At 39.4% G+C, this 12,149-nt stretch overlaps 1 protein-coding gene across 1 annotated transcript in view; it reads right to left on the minus strand.

The window, feature by feature from the left end:
- Nucleotides 1-6,284, minus strand: part of LOC134791977 (serine/arginine repetitive matrix protein 2) — a 58,119-nt gene extending 51,835 nt beyond the window's left edge. Inside the window, exon 1 of the mRNA XM_063763072.1 lies at nucleotides 5,766-6,284. The gene's annotated coding sequence lies outside the window, so the exon portion shown is untranslated. The remainder of the gene's footprint in view (nucleotides 1-5,765) is intronic.
- Between the last annotated feature and the right edge of the window lie 5,865 nt (nucleotides 6,285-12,149).

The following is a 12,149-nucleotide window of genomic DNA, read 5'->3' on the forward strand; positions in this document are numbered from 1 at the left end:
CCAAGTGATTAGATTCGTATCTAATCTAATACGTCATATTTCATTCGAGAATTAACCACCCGTGTACATAAGTAGATTAATTTCGGCTTGCTTAAAGGTAGGTACATACGCATTTTAAAAGCTTAACTTACGTTGTTTTGGTTTTTTTAGTCGTGCTTATAAAATTATTTTAACAATGCAAGGGTCTAAGGGTGGTATTCCACCTGTCAAATTTAATTGTCCAATGTCATTGCGTCTCATTGGATAGGTATCATAAAATGGAAAACTTAGAAATCATATCACACCCTACACCTACTGTAACTAAAAGGGCATCAGCTTTGCTAAGCCCCGATTAATCACGTCACTTTCATAAACATACTTTTGTTTTTAACTTTTTATTCAGTTAAATTATAATATATTCGTTATTCGAATGTAAATCAAGATTCTTTACACGCATTCAGATTAAAAGTAGGTATGTAGTCAGTCTCGGATGTTTTTCTTCTAGTATCAGATATGCGTTTTTCTTATCAACCTTATCTGTCCCGTATCTCTTCCTGGGATCAAGAAATCCCATTCGCGCTTTTGAAATGGGGGCATCTACCTTTTATTACCCGTTTATACTCGTTGTACCTATATGTAATATAGTGGTGTAGCTACTTAGCACGCACTTGCGTCCTACGGACTTATGGTGCTTATCGCGGCGATAACGGCAAGATAAACTAACCTCACTTTCTGACAATCCTCTCCTTCGAAATAATCACTTACAGCGTTGAAATATCATTTAAAAATTAATTTTGGGGTGATGTGCTTCGCTACGAATTATGATTGTGTGTGGGAAGGATGTGAAAGGCAAATCTTGCGCACTTACTCACCTCAACTTATTCGCTTATTATTCAAAGATATAAATCGTCTAAAGTGCCGACTTAGCTCAAAACCAATGAGTCACGTCACGGCCGAGTGTGGGCAATCTTAGCCAATTACAAGCTAACCTTGCAAATTTGTACTATTGTGATGTCATCGACGTCTGTCTGTTGAAGGATTTACGTTTACGACGCTTATATTCCAATTTTTTTATTTACTTTATAGTTACATATAGAAGCTGAAAAGGGAACCCAACTCTTGCATAGTTTGGCATTTGCAAATTTGTAGAAACTATTGGAATATATGCGTCAATCGAAATGCATCGCACCGCCGTAGAATCCATATAATGTCTAGTTGTGCCGCTCATAGTTAAACTCACCAGACCATGTAGCAGATATATCTGAGGAGGACGAATTCTCTCAGGACGAAATCTGAGTAGCCGCAACACAAGCCTTCTTGGGCTAACCGTGGGGCTTAGTCAATTTGTGTAAAATGTCCTTATAATATTTATTTATTTATATTGTGAAACAAGTCTATAACAGTGGAATTAGTTTTTTTAATTAAACGACTATTATATCTCTTGCTCTTCGTTATTGAGGTTTATGAAAAGTGATTTCCCTGTACGAGTGTACGCCCAACGTCGTTGCCTTGCTAGTTTATAAACTACCTACATGACAACTAGGTATTTACTTATAAACCTCTAGGAAGAGACTTTAGAACGAAGATTTAAGTATGTTCTAGAATGGTCTCTGTCGTCGGCTGCAGTATAATGCCACAACTTGTCTCGGAATAATCCCCTGAAAGCTGACAAGCATAGATGAAAGACCTCCGTAAATAGCAATTTATCAATTTATTGGCTCTGGTTGCCTCAATTTTCCAGAGCGATGGGATTACGTCCCAATAAGATGTGTTATTAATAGGTCTGCGTAGGTCGCCTTCAATATCTTATTACTTTGCTCAGACCTTGATGTACCCTTTAACTTTGTTAGTTACCATTGATAAAGGGCACACGACATCAAAGGTGACTGTGTCAATCTTTTTTGCGGCAATGTTGTTATATTATATACTTTATTTTCCAATTGCTTTCTATGATGTTACATACTTATGCACTCCACCATCATAACTATAAGTCATATATTATCTTCCTCGCGTTGTCCCGGCTTTTTGCCACGGCTCATGGGAGCCTGGGGTCCGCTTGGCAACTAATCAACTATGAGTCAATTTATTGCGTAAATTTTAGAATTAAGTTAGTAAATTGGTACTTGTACATTTTATAAAATAAATATACAGCTGAGTTCAGAATATGATCCCAATATTATAAATACAATATTTATTAGTGTGATCAGTGCAATGCCCTGAATAGTCTATCGAATACCTAATTTCACTTCTTATACTTCTCTGTTCATTTAACCACGCTTACACAAAGGAATTCGTTCAATTACTCGTATAACCATACAAAGAATTTATTGACGTTTTTAATCGCAAATCAAGCCGAAAAAATAGTCCGATAACCCATCGACCTCGGCGTACGATAAGTGCGGACGAGACAAAGTCGAGGCCGTTGGCCCCGGCTATCAGCTGACGACACCGGCCCAGCCGTGGGGACATTATCATCCATGGCGTTCACTGGCATTTCGAGAAATGATCATATTTATGGGGAGCATTGCTCGGACAACAGAATGACTTCATGGCCGTAGAAAACCTTTTTCATGCTGTTGGGCGTTTTGAAACGTCTCTATTGTTTTGTCGCCTGCCATCTAAGGGTAACATTCCATTTCTGACCGCTGCTGCACTACTAGTACAAACGCGTCGGTGTTGTTGTCAATTTCCATAGTAAAATGAATGGTAGTGCTACTATCGTTAGAAATGGACTGTTGCCTTTAATACACAAAACAATGCCTTTGACCGTAGTTTTGATCTCTATGTAATCAGAGATCGCATTTTATTTGAAGTATCTATTATACGCGTTTGTTTTATAACGTTTCCCGCAAAATATTTCCTAAATTGCTGAAATAACGAACTCTACAATCTCTACATGGACCCGGGTAAAAACTACTGCAAGACATTATAGGTACTTACCTAAATTATAAGTGCTCTACATTTATCTTCAGGCAAGAGAAATGGCGTGTCACGCGACAAGAGAAGTAGTAGCCGATCATAATACTTATCAGATCAAGTGGTATTAACACACACCCGACACAAGAGCAGCCGATGCAACGGAGCCACGCCGTTTTGTCGACTAAATAGTGTTTAGTTTTAAGTTTATAAAATACATATGTATGTTAGTCTGTAAGGTATTTGTAATATGGGCCTTGTTGCCTGAATTAAATTTCTAAATAAAAAAATAAATAAATTAAGACTATCAGAATGCCTGACGTATTTTTGGCAATGCTGTTCAAATATTTACCAAAGCCAATAAAACGAAATGCAACGATCAGCGTGAATCAGTAGCATCCGGGGCTTCGTTATTCTGGTGCTCTGACCCGTTTTTATTTGGTTCTCCGAATCTCCGCCGATTAATCAAAGGAGCATAAACCTCCAGTTGTAAAACATTCAATGTTTACTGCACAGTCATCAATCATCTTCAAATGATTTAGTTCTTTATTGAATCGTCTATCTATTCTATTCGATAATAATACGGCTCTTGACGGAAGCACATTCGTTTTAACAAATATATAAACTAGTGTCCGGCCGAAGTTTTGGCTTCGGTTTAATTTGGTTTTAGCAGGTTTCGGCATAAAATTCACGTTATGACCAAAGGTTCGGTTTTGGCCAAAAAACTGATGAACCTTTCGGCCGCTCCGAAACTTTGTACAACATTGTACTTCCGGCTTTGTAGATCGGCAAATTTTCTATAATGATAAGTGAATTCTGATTAATATTTCTTAATTATAATAGGCGTGGTGGTCCTACACGCATTGGCACGCATGTTTAATACAACTTGCACGAATTTAGAGATCATTGTTGATAGGTCTAAAAAGATAGACCACCGCCATTTCTTTGCATCTGATAGGAATACAAAATGTAGCTATACATGTCGATCCTATCGGCCCGAATCGAACTTTAAGATACGTACTTACTAGAAACGATATGGATTAGATGTGTCAGTGTCAAAAGTGACGTTATTGTTTGAAGAAACGTCACATTTGACACTGACATATCTAATCTATATCGTTTCTAGATCTATTTATTGACGTATCTTAAAGTTCGAATCGGGCAGTATGTCAACTCGCTAACTTCTTCAAGTTTCCAAATCTTTTAGTGCAATCACTCTTATCTCAGTATAATTGGAACAAATAATGTTCAATATGTTGTCCTTCGTATTTGTTTAGTGGCATTGAGTGGCGTGTAGTCAGGTAGAGCAAATATCGCGACCTACTTACATGCGCCCGCCGCGCGCATCGAGCATAGCGCTCTAAAAATAGCCGGGTTGAGAAAGCACTAGGCAGACAGCATCGCCCATAGTTTTGACGCTTTCGTACTCCTCTAGGAAGTCGGATAATGCTCGTGTTTCAAACCGACAAATAGACCATAAAAGAGACAAACTGCTAGGAACAACTATTATCCGCCATTCCGTTTCATTTGAAATTTGATAGAGCACGAGTAGCACGACTGTTTTAAATCCAATAAGACGAAAATGAACAATCATTGCTTTTACATCGAAAGATCACTGTGATTTCTGCCCAAAGTCAACAACAACCTACACAGTCGCACGGGGTGTCCATTATTGCTGGTAACAGGTTACTAAATCATTCTTGACAGATCGTTAATTATCAGACAGCAGAAAAAAGATATGCTTTACCAAAGCGCGTTAGTAAATCTTCGTCTAACGGAGCCGGTGCCGTGAGATAATGACACAATCGTCTTCGACATAAAAACGCAAGCGTGTAGGTTTTATATTTATTTTACTGATTATCCATCAGTTGAGGATTTCTAGCACGCTAATTGGCTACCTAAACTAAGTTAAGCTCGCTAAGCTAAGAAGCTAAGTTCGAAGTTAACTCTGAAGAAACAAAGAATATATTTTGCCAACAAACACCTGCAGCTGCAGGTAAAAATCACATGATTGTGACAAAGAACGATAACCGAAACTAAAAGACGCGGTTTAGAAAGCTATAAAAATTCTGAAGGCACCTACCACCTAGTCAAATTCTCCTCAATCGCATAACTTTCTAATCGGAGATTGGTGAGATTTTCATGCTCTAAGTTCATAGAGAAGGCAAGTTTGCCATCTGGCAATCGTAGTCGATATTAAAGAGGTTCTTGCGAGGTCCGAGCGCTGGTGATGTCGAAATTTCTCAAGTGGTCTCGCGTGGTTTAAAAACCAGTCGTAGCAGCCTTGAAGCATTTGGTGCTTGCCACGCCCATCATACTTGATCGTATGTATGCTGTATTAAATAAAGGACCTCATTACTGATAAGCAATTAAAGTTTAGTAGTCGCTGTAATCCAAGTAATCAATTGCCCCATTCACAACTCTTCTAAGTGATACGATGTTTTGTTTACACTAAGAACAAAAGCCAGTTGTACCAGCCGCATTATTGAGAAACAATAAGACCTGAACGTTTCCGTATACGTAACTTCTTTATCAACTTCGCCGTCGGCTATTAGCACTGATGTCCCAACAACTTCGTATTTTATAAGTTGTTGAACAGGAAAACGTAGGTATTCTTATTGAGAGATTGTTAGAATTCATTCTTAACAAGTTTTGAGCACATTTTAAAGCGAGCGCCGACCGCGACGCAGCTAACTGGCTAACGGTACAGTCTTGACTTGAACCACATTCATCTCGGATCCACTGGAGCGCAACCGAACAAAAACTATTCCTATTAAATTCTGATAGTTCAATGAGCGAATTTTATATAAAGCACAACGTAATCCGGTTCCGTCCACGTATGCGATTGGTGTCGTAGGAGTCTCATTTACCTCGCGAGAATCGGAGGGAGGACGCCAACTCAGGCACGGCGACGTAGCGCGACCAGCCTTGCTTCACTGTCACCAATTACTCACAATCACTCTCTAGTCACTTCACAACAGTCCTGGGCGGACCAAATGTCAAATATCAGCACGAAAGTTCCAAGACGTTAGTCCTTTTCCGCAAAGAATCCACGAAATTGAAGACGGATCAGAACGCACGGAGAACCGACAGGGCGTCCGCTTACGGCTCTTGTCGTAAGTAGACTGGCCCGGGCGGGTGGTGAAGGGGGGCGGTCTGGTTTGTGCGCTCCGCTCTCGCAATCACGTCCGAGTAGGGGCGCGAAGAAGGCCGAGGGGCTCCGAAGCCCGCCGAGAAGCACCCGCTATGTCGGTACGGTATCGGGAGCCGCGGGGAGGGCGTGCACGTGCGGGCGCGGACACGACGCCGCGGTCCTCCGGCATTGGCCTCCTACAAGTTGCGGTGCAACGCATGCACCGCCGCAGATAGCTCGCTGCCATGCGTGATAATCAGTATCACAACAGCCCAGCTATATTGATTGAGTACGGCGCTGTTGAAGATGTAAACAAATGTACGATGCGCGTAAACATAATAATAACACATGATGCTGTTATAAGCGCGTTCAGAAAGCTGGGCAGTTTATTCAAATACAAAGTTGACTGTTTTCAGACTAAATCTGTCTAGGTAATAATCTAATCATGGTTAGGTTAGTCTAAAACATACATGTCCAATGTATCTAGTCTCTACGTACGTAAATACATACCAAAATGAATTAATGCAAAGCAAATGAAAGACGCACACGTAATCATCGCACTAATTAGTGACTCTATCTATCTTATTGTCACATGGTTGTATGACTCTGTTCTGTATGAAATTTACTTTAGCGAATTCAATTGACATGTCTATATCTTATTGTAGTTATACAATACGATGATTATCTTACTAAAGATAACTATCGTACAATCTATATATCGTAAATTACTTATATAGATTTGATTATGATTATACAAAATTCGCTCTATTGTTAGGTAGGTAGGTAGGTACCTAATGATCAGAGATCGGCGGGGTGAGCTATTTGCCTTATAATATGACGTAAGACATGTCAAATTATAAGGTAAATAGCTCACCCCCGCCGATCTCTGCTAATTATCGGCTTCGCGCTGGTACACCTCATCTTATATTAACACAAGCAAACAAAACTAAGAAATGAAAAGTAAACTACATATATAGTAAGTAATCAAGTAAGGTACAAAGTTAATTTCACCCACACCCTTAAACATAAAAGTGAATATACAACTTCAACCATGAAAGGAAAATTACGAAAGCTTTAGTATTAAATCACTATTTGACTATATATTACGTCTTCGTTATTAGCTCTGATGCAGTCACGCGTGCATCGCTCGCATTTCGACGAGCTACTTTCTTCACAGATACTTCGCGCGAGTATAATTTTCGCAAACTTTCCGATGCATTGTACCGCTGGGAAACTCCGACGGCTTTCCTCAGACCGGTGTAAACGTATATGAAACCTATAGGTGCTTACTGCCTTTATTTAAAAGCCGTTGAAGTGTTTTTGTTCCGTGTTCCATGCGACCCTAACTTGTTTATGATTGCGACGTTTTGCCTTGGGATGTTTCCCGGAGTTTTTGCTTCAGTAATGAGTTCTTTAGTGGGGTTAATTGTCGCCCCCATGGTATTATCTGTATTAATGACGTGCTTACTTTATTACACAAAATTTCCATAAGTATTATTAGTATTAGCATCGTAACTTTTCGCGCTGGTAACATGTAAGTAATGCCGGCTGTACACAGTACATACTCGTTGGGAGCCTCCCGCCGAGTCTCGGCAAAAACCCGACTCGGCGCGGTTCGGGAAATGAATTAGACATTCACTAGATATGAAATAGTAAAGGTATGTGATGTTCCGCGCCCCAAAATCGGAGAAATGCGAGACGAGACGAGTAAGAGCGAGATGAGAAGGGAGCAGTAGGTATGTACACACAAAGTATTACCTAACAATTGTTTTTATTTACAATTGCATTTTGCATTTAGATCCAGTATCTTGGCAGGCGACGCTCTAATCCGTTCGCATTATGATCCCTAGTAGATCTAGCCACTGAAAACAGATTCATGTATAATGGTCGAAATTTAGAAACTCTACATTATCCGGTAAATCAAATAAAAAACTACACATTTAGACAGTATAGATAACTACATTACTACACAGATTGGGAATGAATAGTTAGTTTGTCTGGCTAATCTCTTTCACTTTCATTGATTTAGATAGGTAATATGAGGACAAATACTAAATCACTAAGAAGAAAATTAAACGTTAACGAAGGACAACACCGTAACCGAATGCGAACGGGCGATACACAAAGTACCGTCTTTACCATAAGGGCACACGGGGCCCGTGCCCAGGGCCCCGAAGGACAGACAGTAACAGTATATTTGATTACGCATAATAAATAGAAGATCATAGTAGAGAAATGTTAGTTTAATTCGCTTTCTTTACTTATCAAAAAGGCCCCAAATTCTTATGTGCCCAAGGGCCCCAGCATAGTTTAAGACGGCCTTGGATACACATTTGAATTGTATGCTATTGCTGCTAAAGAGTATAAAGTAGGTATGCTATTGCTTAACTCGTTTGCGTCTATCCTGAGGGCCTACCGCGTACCTAAATTCATATACTCGGTTTAGACTCTCGCGCGAGCCACGAGACGAGCCGCGAGCCGCGCCACGAGACGCGAGTGTGAACGGTAGGCTCGTGACACGTCTCGCGGCTCGGCTCGCGCTCATAGGTAAGTGTGACAGGGAGGCAACACGTCGAACGTGTTTCGCGGTAGACCCTCGGTAGGTGTAGACTGCCGAAACTATTTGCAGTAGGTACTTAATGTCCAGCCGAAGTTTCAGTTTTCGGAATAAAAATCATGTTTCGGCTGAAGGTTCGGTTTCGGCAAGAAATCCGGTTTCGGACAGACACTAGTTTATAACCGTGCAATAAACCGATTACTTACCAGATCACAACAACCGTATTTCTCTTAAACGTGACAATTAATTCGAGAGCGACACGCATAGTAGTCGTAGCTAACAATTTGCGCGGCACGTGGTCGCACGTACGAAAATAAACAATCAATATGCTTACACATTCCTGTACACTTGGCATCCGATATACCTTGTTACGACTAGGGGAAATAAACTGGTAATAATGTAGGTGGGTCAAACACTTTCTGGAAAACCGGCGTTTTTCCTGTGAATATTACGAATACCTTTTCTTAAGAGTTTCGTAATACAAATTTTAAGAAAGATAAGGTTTTAACAGGAGAATGAGACAATACGAAAATAATGCTTAAAAGTCAGTTTATTTCATAATTCAGGAAAGGCGCGTCACCACAACTCATACTTTCTAAATGTTTTTACCCAGGTCCTTCAAGACAAGATGAACTTTTATTTTTGTATGGTGTCTCTTTCCTTATTGGGATCAACAATCTTGATTCCAGTTCTTATTTTAACATACTAAAATATGTACTTTATTCAGGAACTCGCTGTAGAAATTTGTTTTGGGTAGGTAAGTAGCTAAATAGATTCCTAATTCCCATACTTAGGTACACTAGGAGGTACGGAGCTTGGAAAGAACCCTAATAAAACGGACCGACAATTCGGTAAAAAAAAATATATTCGACATTTTCGGCAAGCGACGTTTGACGTATCGTGTAAATTTGACATTAGCTATCCACAGTTAGGTGACAACCAAACCGAACCACTCCGAGTTTAGAGTTGAGTTTTGGTTGTACCAAATGATATTATCCACCGTTGATGGAATCAACACTTGATAGAATCAACATGCAATAAAATCAACTGTTGATTTGACGTGGATGCGAAATCTAACAGTTCTAAGTAGGTACATGTCGAATTTGGTCCCTGGACTGATCACTGTATGGATTTTAAGGAAGGCTTTTGTCCAGAATATCACATCTTTAGGCGTAAACGTTATTAAATATCATATCACGGTATCATTTATGGTTCGATACCATGACAAGTAATCGCTATGTTGTCAAAACGTGGAGGTTGTTTTTCAAACATTCCCTACACAATGCCACTAAACGTCAACTACAAATAGTACAATAGAACAACAACAACCAATTTAGGTCACTAGAGCTCGCACTGTAAGTAACACTATCCACGGATGAATAATTATGACAATACTCGAATAAACATACTAAATAACTACGAATTCCCTGAATTTGAAATGCTCTCAGAAAATCGATTTAAATGTAGGTTTAAGTTTAAAAAAAAATTGTTTTCCTTTCGTTTTATACTTCAACTTGTCTTCAACTTCAAAGTCGTTGTTACGACTTACGACCAATTTTACGATATAAAATCTCGATCATGCTACAGGGCAATAACCGCGAAAATCGAAGTTCGCAAATTGCGGACAAGTTTCTCTGTCACTCTAATTACGCCTTCATTGGAGTTAAAGAGAAAGATCCCCGCAATTTGCGAATTTCGGTTTTCGCGGTAGCCGCAGGTGCCGGAACTCGTTAAATAAAGTGAATGTTCCATATTTTCTTCAATGAAGAACGAACAATCGTCATACATATCGCTGCGTAAAAGTCGCGTCAACGTTTCAAGCTCCGATGAGGCCGATCCTTCCATTCTTGTGAGTGATGCACTCTTGGCAGTGTTCATTTACAAAGTGCTCGCTCGGTTTCGACTGGCGGTTCGCGGATCTATAAATACGTTTGCACCTAAACAAGCGTAATCGGTCGTACACCCCGCTCGTTTACGTTTGACGAACGAGTTTATTTAGACTGCGTGTTCCTTATATACCTACCTTATGTACCTTACCTAGTTTATTTTGACGTAGGTACATCGCTACTGACGTCATCCGCCTAACTAAACCCACCTGTTCTGGTTATGATACAAAACAATCGAGTTAGAAACAGGTAATGGTATATCGGTACCGTAATCCAAATATTTAATAAGCGCATTTTTACCTTTTACTGTATAATACGTACATTTCTTACTCCGTAGCAACTTTGCCCTGAACTTACCTGTTATATAAGATTCCATAGCAATAAGTTCGCCAGTCCACCTTTTGTAAGTACGAAAAGTTGGCTTCAATCAACATCAATGTTGCATGCAAGTCTAAGTTAAAACGAGTTAAGTAGGTAGGTAATATTATTATATTCTTCTCCTCTTCTTCCTCGATTCCTCATGACTGAAGGTCGCGACCACATGAGATAGTATATTCAAAATAAAGATAAACAGATAAAACAGGGTAATTAATAACGCTCTACCTACAGTTTGTATTCGTTCACTTTTAGGAGTTGTGGAGTTAGCCCAAGATAAGTCTGCAACGATTTTGATAGCACACGCAGTGCAACTGTTATTTATACGTCATAATTTCATAGAAGTTTCACGTTTAAAATAACACTTGCACTGCATAACTCTAGCTGATTATTTTCATAAGCTATCAGCCGAAGTTAACGTACCATCAAAAATATAAAAGGAAATATTAATTATTTAGGTAAGTACCTACTTACAAATATTTTCCTTCAGTTCCAGTAATATCCCGGTTCCAAATTAAGCCATAATTTTATTGTAGAATAATACCTACTTAACAACATATGTGCTATGGCTCATTTAACACTTATTATTGTAGGTATATTAGCTACTTATCTTATTGTTCGTCGGAATTTGATACAGGAAGTAAATGCATTATTAATTCAACATTTATTTTAATTAGGTACGTAACGAATAAGCACGAGTGAAATCGTATTTTATGATCAGTAGACAAGGACTGACCCTGAGACACGTTGATAGGTACCTACTTTATTAGATTAGCATATTCCCACGGCTTTACCCGTGTAAGTAGCAAGTTTTTTCCTCTAGAACCTTGCGGTTATCGCTGAAAGCTTGTCATTGTCAACGTGTGATATTTTATAAAAAGGAAGTGTGTGATATTTCATAAAGAGGAAACAACATACAGAATGGATCGAAATAAATTTAACACACATAATAAGTATATATTCAGACACGCCCACCAGTTTGTCAGTAGAAAAAGGCATCATCATCATCTTCCTCGCGTTATCCCGGCATTTTGCTACGGCTCATGGGAGCCTGGGGTCCGCTTGGCAACTAATCTTAGTTATTGGCGTAGGTATACTTTTTACGAAACCGACTGCCATCTGATTTTCCAACTCAGAGGGTAGACCTTATTGGTATTAGTCTGGTTTCCTCACGATGTTTTCCATCACCGAAAAGCGACTGGTAAAAATCAAATCATATTTCGTACATAAGTTCCGAAAAACTATGATATGAGCTGACTAGCCAAAAGCTGAGGTATAGCTTTAAGGAACTACGGGACGCCAG

Source organism: Cydia splendana, chromosome 7 (genome assembly GCF_910591565.1).
Source record: "Cydia splendana chromosome 7, ilCydSple1.2, whole genome shotgun sequence".
NCBI lineage: Eukaryota > Metazoa > Arthropoda > Insecta > Lepidoptera > Tortricidae > Cydia > Cydia splendana.